A 12,620-nucleotide genomic window follows, 5' to 3' on the forward strand; every position below is an offset into this window, starting at 1 on the left:
TCTTCACACTGTTCAGGAACAATCTTCACACTGTCCGATAACACTCTTCACACTGTCCGATAACACTCTTCACACTGTCCGATAACACTCTTCACACTGTCCGGGAACACTCTTCACACTGTCCGGGAACACTCTTCACACTGTCCGGGAACACTCTTCACACTGTCCGGGAACACTCTTCACACTGTCCGGGAACACTCTTCACAGTGCCCGATAACACTCTTCTCAGTGTCCGGTAACACTCTTCACACTGTTCGGGAACAATCTTCACACTGTCCGAAAACACTCTTCACACTGTCCGATAACACTCTTCACACTGTCCGATAACACTCTTCACACTGTCCGATAACACTCTTCACACTGTCCGGGAACACTCTTCACAGTGTCCGATAACACTCTTCTCAGTGTCCGATAACACTCTTCTCAGTGTCCGATAACACTCTTCACACTGTTCGGTAACAATCATCACACTGTCCGATAACACTCTTCACAATGTTCGGTAACACTCTTCACACTGTTCGGCAACACTCTTCACACTGTCCGATAACACTCTTCCCACTGTTCGGTAACACTCTTCACACTGTCAGATAACACTCTTCACACTGTCAGATAACACTCTTCACACTGTCAGATAACTCTCTTCACACTGTCCGATAACTCTCTTCACACTGTCCGGTAACACTCTTCACACTGTCCGATAACTCTCTTCACACTGTCCGGTAACTCTCTTCACACTGTCCGATAACACTCTTCACACTGGTCGGTAACACTCTTCACAGTGTCCGATAACACTCTTCACACTGTTCGGTAACACTCTTCACAATGTCCGATAACACTCTTCACAGTGTCCGATAACACTCTTCACAGTGTCCGATAACACTCTTCACACTGTCCGATCACACTCTTCACACTGTTGGGTAACACTCTTCACACTGTCCGATAACACTCTTCACACTGTTCGGGAACAATCTTCACACTGTCCGATAACACTCTTCACACTGTCCGATAACACTCTTCACACTGTCCGATAACATTCTTCACACTGTCCGATAACACTCTTCACACTGTCCGGGAACACTCTTCACAGTGTCCGATAACACTCTTCTCAGTGTCCGGTCACACTCTTCACACTGTTCGGTAACAATCATCACACTGTCCGATAACACTCTTCACACTGTTTGGTAACACTTTTCACAGTGTCTGATAACACTCTTCACACTGTCGGGTAACACTCTTCACACTGTCCGATAACACTCTTCACACTGTCCGATAACACTCTTCACACTGTTCGGTAACACTCTTCACAGTGTCCGATAACACTCTTCACACTGTTCGGTAACACTCTTCACAATGTCCGATAACACTCTTCACAGTGTCCGATAACAATCTTCACACTGTTCGGTAACAATCTTCACATTGTCCGATCACACTCTTCACACTGTCCGATTACAGTCATCACACTGTACGGCAACACTCTTCACAGTGTCCGATAACACTCTTCTCAGTGTCCGGTAACACTCTTCACACTGTTCGGGAACAATCTTCACACTGTCCGATAACACTCTTCACACTGTCCGATAACACTCTTCACACTGTCCGATAACACTCTTCACACTGTCCGGGAACACTCTTCACACTGTCCGATAACACTCTTCTCAGTGTCCGATAACACTCTTCTCAGTGTCCGATAACACTCTTCTCAGTGTCCGATAACACTCTTCACACTGTTCGGTAACAATCATCACACTGTCCGATAACACTCTTCACAATGTTCGGTAACACTCTTCACACTGTTCGGCAACACTCTTCACACTGTTCGGCAACACTCTTCACACTGTCCGATAACACTCTTCCCACTGTTCGGTAACACTCTTCACACTGTCAGATAACACTCTTCACACTGTCAGATAACACTCTTCACACTGTCAGATAACTCTCTTCACACTGTCCGATAACTCTCTTCACACTGTCCGGTAACACTCTTCACACTGTCCGATAACTCTCTTCACACTGTCCGGTAACTCTCTTCACACTGTCCGATAACACTCTTCACACTGGTCGGTAACACTCTTCACAGTGTCCGATAACACTCTTCACACTGTTCGGTAACACTCTTCACAATGTCCGATAACACTCTTCACAGTGTCCAATAACACTCTTCACAGTGTCCGATAACACTCTTCACACTGTCCGATCACACTCTTCACACTGTTGGGTAACACTCTTCACACTGTCCGATAACACTCTTCACACTGTTCGGGAACAATCTTCACACTGTCCGATAACACTCTTCACACTGTCCGATAACACTCTTCACACTGTCCGATAACACTCTTCACACTGTCCGATAACACTCTTCACACTGTCCGGGAACACTCTTCACAGTGTCCGATAACACTCTTCTCAGTGTCCGGTAACACTCTTCACACTGTTCGGTAACAATCATCACACTGTCCGATAACACTCTTCACACTGTTCGGTAACACTTTTCACAGTGTCTGATAACACTCTTCACACTGTCGGGTAACACTCTTCACACTGTCCGATAACACTCTTCACACTGTTCGGTAACACTCTTCACAGTGTCCGATAACACTCTTCACACTGTTCGGTAACACTCTTCACAATGTCCGATAACACTCTTCACAGTGTCCGATAACAATCTTCACACTGTTCGGTAACAATCTTCACACTGTTCGGTAACAATCTTCACATTGTCCGATCACACTCTTCACACTGTCCGATTACAGTCATCACACTGTACGGCAACACTCTTTACAGTGTCCGATAACACTCTTCACACTGTTCGGTAACACTCTTCACACTGTCCGATAACACTCTTCACACTGTCCGATAACACTCTTCACACTGTTCGGGAACAATCTTCACACTGTCCGATAACACTCTTCACTCTGTCCGATAACACTCTTCACTCTGTCCGATAACACTCTCCACACTGTCCGGTAACACTCTTCACACTGTCCGGTAACACTCTTCACAATGTCCGATAACACTCTTCACACTGTCCGATAACACTCTTCACACTGTCCGATAACACTCTTCACAATGTCCGATAACACTCTTCACACCGTCCGATAACACTCTTCACACCGTCCGATAACACTCTTCACACTGTCGGGTAACACACTTCACACTGTTCGGGAACACTCTTCACAGTGTCCGATAACACTCTTCTCAGTGTCCGATAACACTCTTCAGACTGTTCGGTAACAATCATCACACTCTCCGATAACACTCTTCACAATGTTCGGTAACACTCTTCACACTGTCCGATAACACTCTTCACAGTGTCCGATAACACTCTTCACAGTGTCCGATAACACTCTTCACAGTGTCCGATAACACTCTTCACACTGTTCGGTAAGAATCTTCACACTGTCCGATAACACTCTTCACACTGTCCGATAACACCCTTCTCAGTGTCCGATAACACTCTTCAGACTGTTCGGTAACAATCATCACACTGTCCGATTACACTCGTCACACTGTTCGGTAACACTTTTCACAGTGTCTGAAAACACTCTTCACACTGTCCGATAACACTCTTCACACTGTTCGGTAACACTCTTCACAGTGTCCGATAACACTCTTCACACTGTTCGGTAACACTCTTCACAATGTCCGATAACACTCTTCACAGTGCCCGATAACAATCTTCACACTGTTCGGTAACAATCTTCACATTGTCCGATCACACTCTTCACACTGTCCGATTACAGTCATCACACTGTACGGCAACATTCTTTACAGTGTCCGATAACAATCTTCACACTGTCCGGTAACACTCTTCACACTGTCCGGTAACACTCTTCACACTGTTCGGTAACACTCTTCACACTGTCCGATAACACTCTTCACACTGTCCGATAACACTCTTCACACTGTTCGGGAACAATCTTCACACTGTCCGATAACACTCTTCACTCTGTCCGATAACACTCTTCACACTGTCTGGTAACACTCTTCACACTGTCCGATAACACTCTTCACACTGTCCGAGAACACTCTTCACACAGTCCGATAACACACTTCACACTGTCCGATAACACACTTCACACTGTCCGATAACACTCTTCGCACTGTTCGGTAACACTCTTCACACAGTCCGATAACACTCTTCACACTGTCCGATAACACACTTCACACTGTCCGATAACACTCTTCGCACTGTCCGGTAACACTCTTCGCACTGTTCGGTAACACTCTTCACACTGTCCGATAACACACTTCACACTGTCCGATAACACTCTTCACACAGTCCGATAACACTCTTCACACTTTTCGGTAAAAATCTTCACACTGTCCGATCACAGTCTTCACACTGTTTAGTACCACGCTTCACACTGTCCGATCACACTCTTCACACTGTTTAGTAACACTCTTCACAGTTTCCGATAACACTCTTCACATTGTTCGGGAACAATCTTCACACTGTCCGATAACACTCTTCACACTGTCCGATAACACTCTTCACACTGTCCGGTAACACTCTTCACACAGTCCGGTAACACTCTTCACACAGTCCGATAACACTCTTCACACCGTCCGATAACACTCTTCACACTGTCGGGTAAGACACTTCACACTGTTCATTAACACTCTTCACAGTGTCCGATAACACTCTTCACACTGTTCGGTAACACTCTTCACAATGTCCGATAACACTCTTCACACTGTCCGATCACACTCTTCACACTGTCCGATCACACTCTTCACACTGTCCGATCACACTCTTCACACTGTGCGATCACACTCTTCACACTGTCCGATCACACTCTTCACACTGTCCGATCACACTCTTCACACTGTTCGGTAACACTCTTCACAGTGTCCGATAACACTTTTCACACTGTTGGGTAACACTCTTCACACTGTTCGGGAACAATCTGCACACTCTCAGATAACACTCTTCACACTGTCCGATAACACTCTTCACACTGTCCGATAACACTCTTCACACTGTTCGGGAACACTCTTCACAGTGTCCGATAACACCCTTCTCAGTGTCCGATAACACTCTTCAGACTGTTCGGTAACAATCATCACACTGTCCGATAACACTCTTCACAATGTTCGGTAACACTCTTCACACTGTCCGATAACACTCTTCACACTGTCCGATCACACTCTTCACAGTGTCCGGTAACACTCTTCACAGTGTCCGATAACACTCTTCACAGTGTCCGATAACACTCTTCACACTGTTGGGTAACACTCTTCACACTGTCCGATAACACTCTTCACACTGTTCGGTAACACTTTTCAAAGTGTCCGATAACACTCTTCACACTGTCCGATAACACTCTTCGCACTGTTCGGTAACACTCTTCACACTGTTCGGTAACACTTTTCACAGTGTCCGATAACACTCTTCACAGTGTCCGATAACACTCTTCGCAGTGTCCGATAACACTCTTCGCAGTGTCCGATAACACTCTTCGCACTGTCCGATAACACTCTTCACACTGTCCGGTAACACTCTTCACAATGTTCGGTAACACTCTTCACACTGTCCGATAACACTCTTAACACTGTCCGATAATTCTCTTCACACTGTCCGGTAACTCTCTTCACACTGTGCGGTAACTCTCTTCACACTGTGCGGTAACACTCTTCACACTGTCCGATAACACTCTTCACACTGGTCGGTAACACTCCTCACACTGTCCGATAACACTCTTCACACTGTCCGATAACTCTCTTCACAGTGTCCGGTAACTCTCTTCCCACTGTCCGATAACACTCTTCACACTGGTCGGTAACACTCCTCACACTGTCCGATAACACTCTTCACACTGTCCGATAACTCTCTTCACACTGTCCGGTAACTCTCTTCACAATGTTCGGTAACACTCTCCACACTGTCCGATAACACTCTTCACACTGTCCGATAACACTCTTCACATTGTTCATTAACACTCTTCACAGTGTCCGATAACACTCTTCACAGTGTCCGATAACACTCTTCACAGTGTCCGATAACACTCTTCACACTGTTCGGTAAGAATCTTCACACTGTCCGATAACACTCTTCACACTGTTCGGTAACACTGTTCACAGTGTCCGATAACACTCTTCACACTGTTCGGTAACACTCTTCACAATGTCCGATAACACTCTTCACACTGTCCGATCACACTCTTCACACTGTCCGATCACACTCTTCACACTGTCCGATCACACTCTTCACACTGTCCGATCACACTCTTCACGCTGTTCGGTAACACTCTTCACAGTGTCCGATAACACTCTTCACAATGTTCGGTAACACTCTTCACACTGTCCGATAACACTCTTCACACTGTCCGATAACACTCTTCACACTGTTCATTAACACTCTTCACAGTGTCCGATAACACTCTTCACAGTGTCCGATAACACTCTTCACAGTGTCCGATAACACTCTTCACACTGTTCGGTAAGAATCTTCACACTGTCCGATAACACTCTTCACACTGTTCGGTAACACTGTTCACAGTGTCCGATAACACTCTTCACAGTGTCCGATAACACTCTTCACACTGTTCGGTAACACTCTTCACAATGTCCGATAACACTCTTCACACTGTCCGATCACACTCTTCACACTGTCCGATCACACTCTTCACACTGTCCGATCACACTCTTCACACTGTCCGGTAACACTCTTCACAGTGTCCGATAACACTCTTCACACTGTTGGGTAACACTCTTCACACTGTTCGGGAACAATCTTCACACTGTCCGATAACACTCTTCACACTGTCCGATAACACTCTTCACACTGTCCGATAACACTCTTCACACTGTCCGATAACACCCTTCTCAGTGTCCGATAACACTCTTCAGACTGTTCGGTAACAATCATCACACTGTCTGATAACACTCTTCACACTGTTCGGTAACACTTTTCACAGTGTCTGATAACACTCTTCACACTGTGCGATAACACTCTTCACACTGTTCGGTAACACTCTTCACAGTGTCCGATAACACTCTTCACACTGTTCGGTAACACTCTTCACAATGTCCGATAACACTCTTCACAGTGTCCGATAACAATCTTCACACTGTTCGGTAACAATCTTCACATTGTCCGATCACACTCTTCACACAGTCCGATTACAGTCATCACACTGTACGGCAACACTCTTTACAGTGTCCGATAACACTCTTCACACTGTCCGGTAACACTCTTCACACTGTTCGGTAACACTCTTCACACTGTCCGATAACACTCTTCACACTGTCCGATAACACTCTTCACACTGTTCGGGAACAATCTTCACACTGTCCGATAACACTCTTCACTCTGTCCGATAACACTCTTCACACTGTCCGATAACACTCTTCACACTGTCCGATAACATACTTCACACTGTCCGATAACACACTTCACACTGTCCGGTAACACTCTTCGCACTGTTCGGTAACACTCTTCGCACTGTCCGATAACACTCTTCACACTGTCCGATAACACACTTCACACTGTCCGATAACACTCTTCGCACTGTCCGGTAACACTCTTCGCACTGTTCGGTAACACTCTTCACACTGTCCGATAACACACTTCACACTGTCCGATAACACTCTTCACACAGTCCGATAACACTCTTCACACTGTTCGGTAAAAATCTTCACACTGTCCGATCACAGTCTTCACACTGTTTAGTAACACTCTTCACACTGTCCGATCACACTCTTCACACTGTTTAGTAACACTCTTCACAGTTTCCGATAACACTCTTCACATTGTTCGGGAACAATCTTCACACTGTCCGATAACACTCTTCACACTGTCCGGTAACACTCTTCACAATGTCCGATAACACTCTTCACACTGTCCGATAACACTCTTCACACTGTCGGGTAACACACTTCACACTGTTCATTAACACTCTTCAAAGTGTCCGATAACACTCTTCACACTGTTCGGTAACACTCTTCACAGTGTCCGATAAAACTCTTCACACTGTTCGGTAACACTTTTCAAATTGTCCGATAACACTCTTCACACTGTCCGATAACACTCTTCGCACTGTTCGGTAACACTCTTCACACTGTTCGGTAACACTTTTCACAGTGTCCGATAACACTCTTCACAGTGTCCGATAACACTCTTCGCAGTGTCCGATAACACTCTTCGCACTGTCCAATAACACTCTTCACACTGTCCGGTAATACTCTTCACAATGTTCGGTAACACTCTTCACACTGTCCGATAACACTCTTAACACTGTCCGATAATTCTCTTCACACTGTCCGGTAACTCTCTTCACACTGTGCGGTAACTCTCTTCACACTGTGCGGTAACACTCTTCACACTGTCCGATAACACTCTTCAAACTGGTCGGTAACACTCCTCACACTGTCCGATAACACTCTTCACACTGTCCGATAACTCTCTTCACACTGTCCGGTAACTCTCTTCCCACTGTTCGATAACACTCTTCACACTGGTCGGTAACACTCCTCACACTGTCCGATAACACTCTTCACACTGTCCGATAACTCTCTTCACACTGTCCGGTAACTCTCTTCACAATGTTCGGTAACACTCTCCACACTGTCCGATAACACTCTTCACACTGTCCGATAACACTCTTCACAGTGTTCATTAACACTCTTCGCAGTGTCCGATAACACTCTTCACAGTGTCCGATAACACTCTTCACAGTGTCCGATAACACTCTTCACACTGTTCGGTAAGAATCTTCACACTGTCCGATAACACTCTTCACACTGTTCGGTAACACTGTTCACAGTGTCCGATAACACTCTTCACACTGTTCGGTAACACTCTTCACAATGTCCGATAACACTCTTCACACTGTCCGATCACACTCTTCACACTGTCCGATCACACTCTTCACACTGTCCGATCACACTCTTCACACTGTCCGATCACACTCTTCACACTGTTCGGTAACACTCTTCACAGTGTCCGATAACCCTCTTCACAATGTTCGGTAACACTCTTCACACTGTCCGATAACACTCTTCACACTGTCCGATAACACTCTTCACACTGTCCGATAACACTCTTCACACTGTTCATTAACACTCTTCACAGTGTCCGATAACACTCTTCACAGTGTCCGATAACACTCTTCACAGTGTCCGATAACACTCTTCACACTGTTCGGTAAGAATCTTCACACTGTCCGATAACACTCTTCACACTGTTCGGTAACACTGTTCACAGTGTCCGATAACACTCTTCACAGTGTCCGATAACACTCTTCACACTGTTCGGTAACACTCTTCACAATGTCCGATAACACTCTTCACACTGTCCGATCACACTCTTCACACTGTCCGATCACACTCTTCACACTGTCCGGTAACACTCTTCACAGTGTCCGATAACACTCTTCACACTGTTGGGTAACACTCTTCACACTGTTCGGGAACAATCTTCACACTGTCCGATAACACTCTTCACACTGTCCGATAACACTCTTCACACTGTCCGATAACACTCTTCACACTGTCCGATAACACCCTTCTCAGTGTCCGATAACACTCTTCAGACTGTTCGGTAACAATCATCACACTGTCTGATAACACTCTTCACACTGTTCGGTAACACTTTTCACAGTGTCTGATAACACTCTTCACACTGTGCGATAACACTCTTCACACTGTTCGGTAACACTCTTCACAGTGTCCGATAACACTCTTCACACTGTTCGGTAACACTCTTCACAATGTCCGATAACACTCTTCACAGTGTCCGATAACAATCTTCACACTGTTCGGTAACAATCTTCACATTGTCCGATCACACTCTTCACACAGTCCGATTACAGTCATCACACTGTACGGCAACACTCTTTACAGTGTCCGATAACACTCTTCACACTGTCCGGTAACACTCTTCACACTGTTCGGTAACACTCTTCACACTGTCCGATAACACTCTTCACACTGTCCGATAACACTCTTCACACTGTTCGGGAACAATCTTCACACTGTCCGATAACACTCTTCACTCTGTCCGATAACACTCTTCACACTGTCCGATAACACTCTTCACACTGTCCGATAACATACTTCACACTGTCCGATAACACACTTCACACTGTCCGGTAACACTCTTTGCACTGTTCGGTAACACTCTTCGCACTGTCCGATAACACTCTTCACACTGTCCGATAACACACTTCACACTGTCCGATAACACTCTTCGCACTGTCCGGTAACACTCTTCGCACTGTTCGGTAACACTCTTCACACTGTCCGATAACACACTTCACACTGTCCGATAACACTCTTCACACAGTCCGATAACACTCTTCACACTGTTCGGTAAAAATCTTCACACTGTCCGATCACAGTCTTCACACTGTTTAGTAACACTCTTCACACTGTCCGATCACACTCTTCACACTGTTTAGTAACACTCTTCACAGTTTCCGATAACACTCTTCACATTGTTCGGGAACAATCTTCACACTGTCCGATAACACTCTTCACACTGTCCGGTAACACTCTTCACAATGTCCGATAACACTCTTCACACTGTCCGATAACACTCTTCACACTGTCGGGTAACACACTTCACACTGTTCATTAACACTCTTCAAAGTGTCCGATAACACTCTTCACACTGTTCGGTAACACTCTTCACAGTGTCCGATAACACTCTTCACACTGTTCGGTAAGAATCTTCACACTGTCCGATAACACTCTTCACACTGTTCGGTAACACTGTTCACAGTGTCCGATAACACTCTTCACACTGTTCGGTAACACTCTTGACAATGTCCGATAACACTCTTCACACTGTCCGATCACACTCTTCACACTGTCCGATCACACTCTTCACACTGTCCGATCACACTCTTCACAGTGTCCGATAACACTCTTCACAATGTTCGGTAACACTCTTCACACTGTCCGATAACACTCTTCACACTGTCCGATAACACTCTTCACACTGTCCGATAACACTCTTCACACTGTTCATTAACACTCTTCACAGTGTCCGATAACACTCTTCACAGTGTCCGATAACACTCTTCACAGTGTCCGATAACACTCTTCACACTGTTCGGTAAGAATCTTCACACTGTCCGATAACAATCTTCACACTGTTCGGTAACACTGTTCACAGTGTCCGATAACACTCTTCACACTGTTCGGTAACACTCTTCACAATGTCCGATAACACTCTTCACACTGTCCGATCACACTCTTCACACTGTCCGATCACACTCTTCACACTGTCCGATCACACTCTTCACACTGTTCGGTAACACTCTTCACAGTGTCCGATAACACTCTTCACACTGTTGGGTAACACTCTTCACACTGTTCGGGAACAATCTTCACACTGTCCGATAACACTCTTCACACTGTCCGATAACACTCTTCACACTGTCCGATAACACCCTTCTCAGTGTCCGATAACACTCTTCAGACTGTTCGGTAACAATCATCACACTGTCTGATAACACTCTTCACACTGTTCGGTAACACTTTTCACAGTGTCTGATAACACTCTTCACACTGTGCGATAACACTCTTCACTCTGTTCGGTAACACTCTTCACAGTGTCCGATAACACTCTTCACACTGTTCGGTAACACTCTTCACAATGTCCGATAACACTCTTCACAGTGTCCGATAACAATCTTCACACTGTTCGGTAACAATCTTCACATTGTCCGATCACATTCTTCACACTCTCCGATTGCAGTCATCACACTGTACGGCAACACTCTTTACAGTGTCCGATAACACTCTTCACACTGTCCGGTAACACTCTTCACACTGTTCGGTAACACTCTTCACACTGTTCGGTAACACTCTTCACACTGTCCGATAACACTCTTCACACTGTCCGATAACACTCTTCACACTGTTCGGGAACAATCTTCACACTGTCCGATAACACTCTTCACTCTGTCCGATAACACTCTTCACACTGTCCGATAACACTCTTCACACTGTCCGGTAACACTCTTCGCACTGTTCGGTAACACTCTTCGCACTGTCCGATAACACTCTTCACACTGTCCGATAACACTCTTCGCACTGTCCGGTAACACTCTTCGCACTGTTCGGTAACACTCTTCACACTGTCCGATAACACACTTCACACTGTCCGATAACACTCTTCGCACTGTCCGATAACACTCTTCACATTGTCCGATAACACTCTTCACACTGTCGGGTAACACACTTCACACTGTTCATTAACACTCTTCAAAGTGTCCGATAACACTCTTCACACTGTTCGGTAACACTCTTCACAATGTCCGATAACACTCTTCACACTGTCCGATCACACTCTTCACACTGTCCGATCACACTCTTCACACTGTCCGATCACACTCTTCACACTGTTTAGTAACACTCTTCACAGTTTCCGATAACACTCTTCACATTGTTCGGGAACAATCTTCACACTGTCCGATAACACTCTTCACACTGTCCGGTAACACTCTTCACAATGTCCGATAACACTCTTCACACTGTCCGATAACACTCTTCACACTGTCGGGTAACACACTTCACACTGTTCATTAACACTCTTCAAAGTGTCCGATAACACTCTTCACACTGTTCGGTAACACTCTTCACAATGTCCGATAACACTCTTCACACTGTCC

This window comes from Heterodontus francisci, chromosome 37 (genome assembly GCF_036365525.1).
Source record: "Heterodontus francisci isolate sHetFra1 chromosome 37, sHetFra1.hap1, whole genome shotgun sequence".
Classification (NCBI taxonomy): domain Eukaryota; kingdom Metazoa; phylum Chordata; class Chondrichthyes; order Heterodontiformes; family Heterodontidae; genus Heterodontus; species Heterodontus francisci.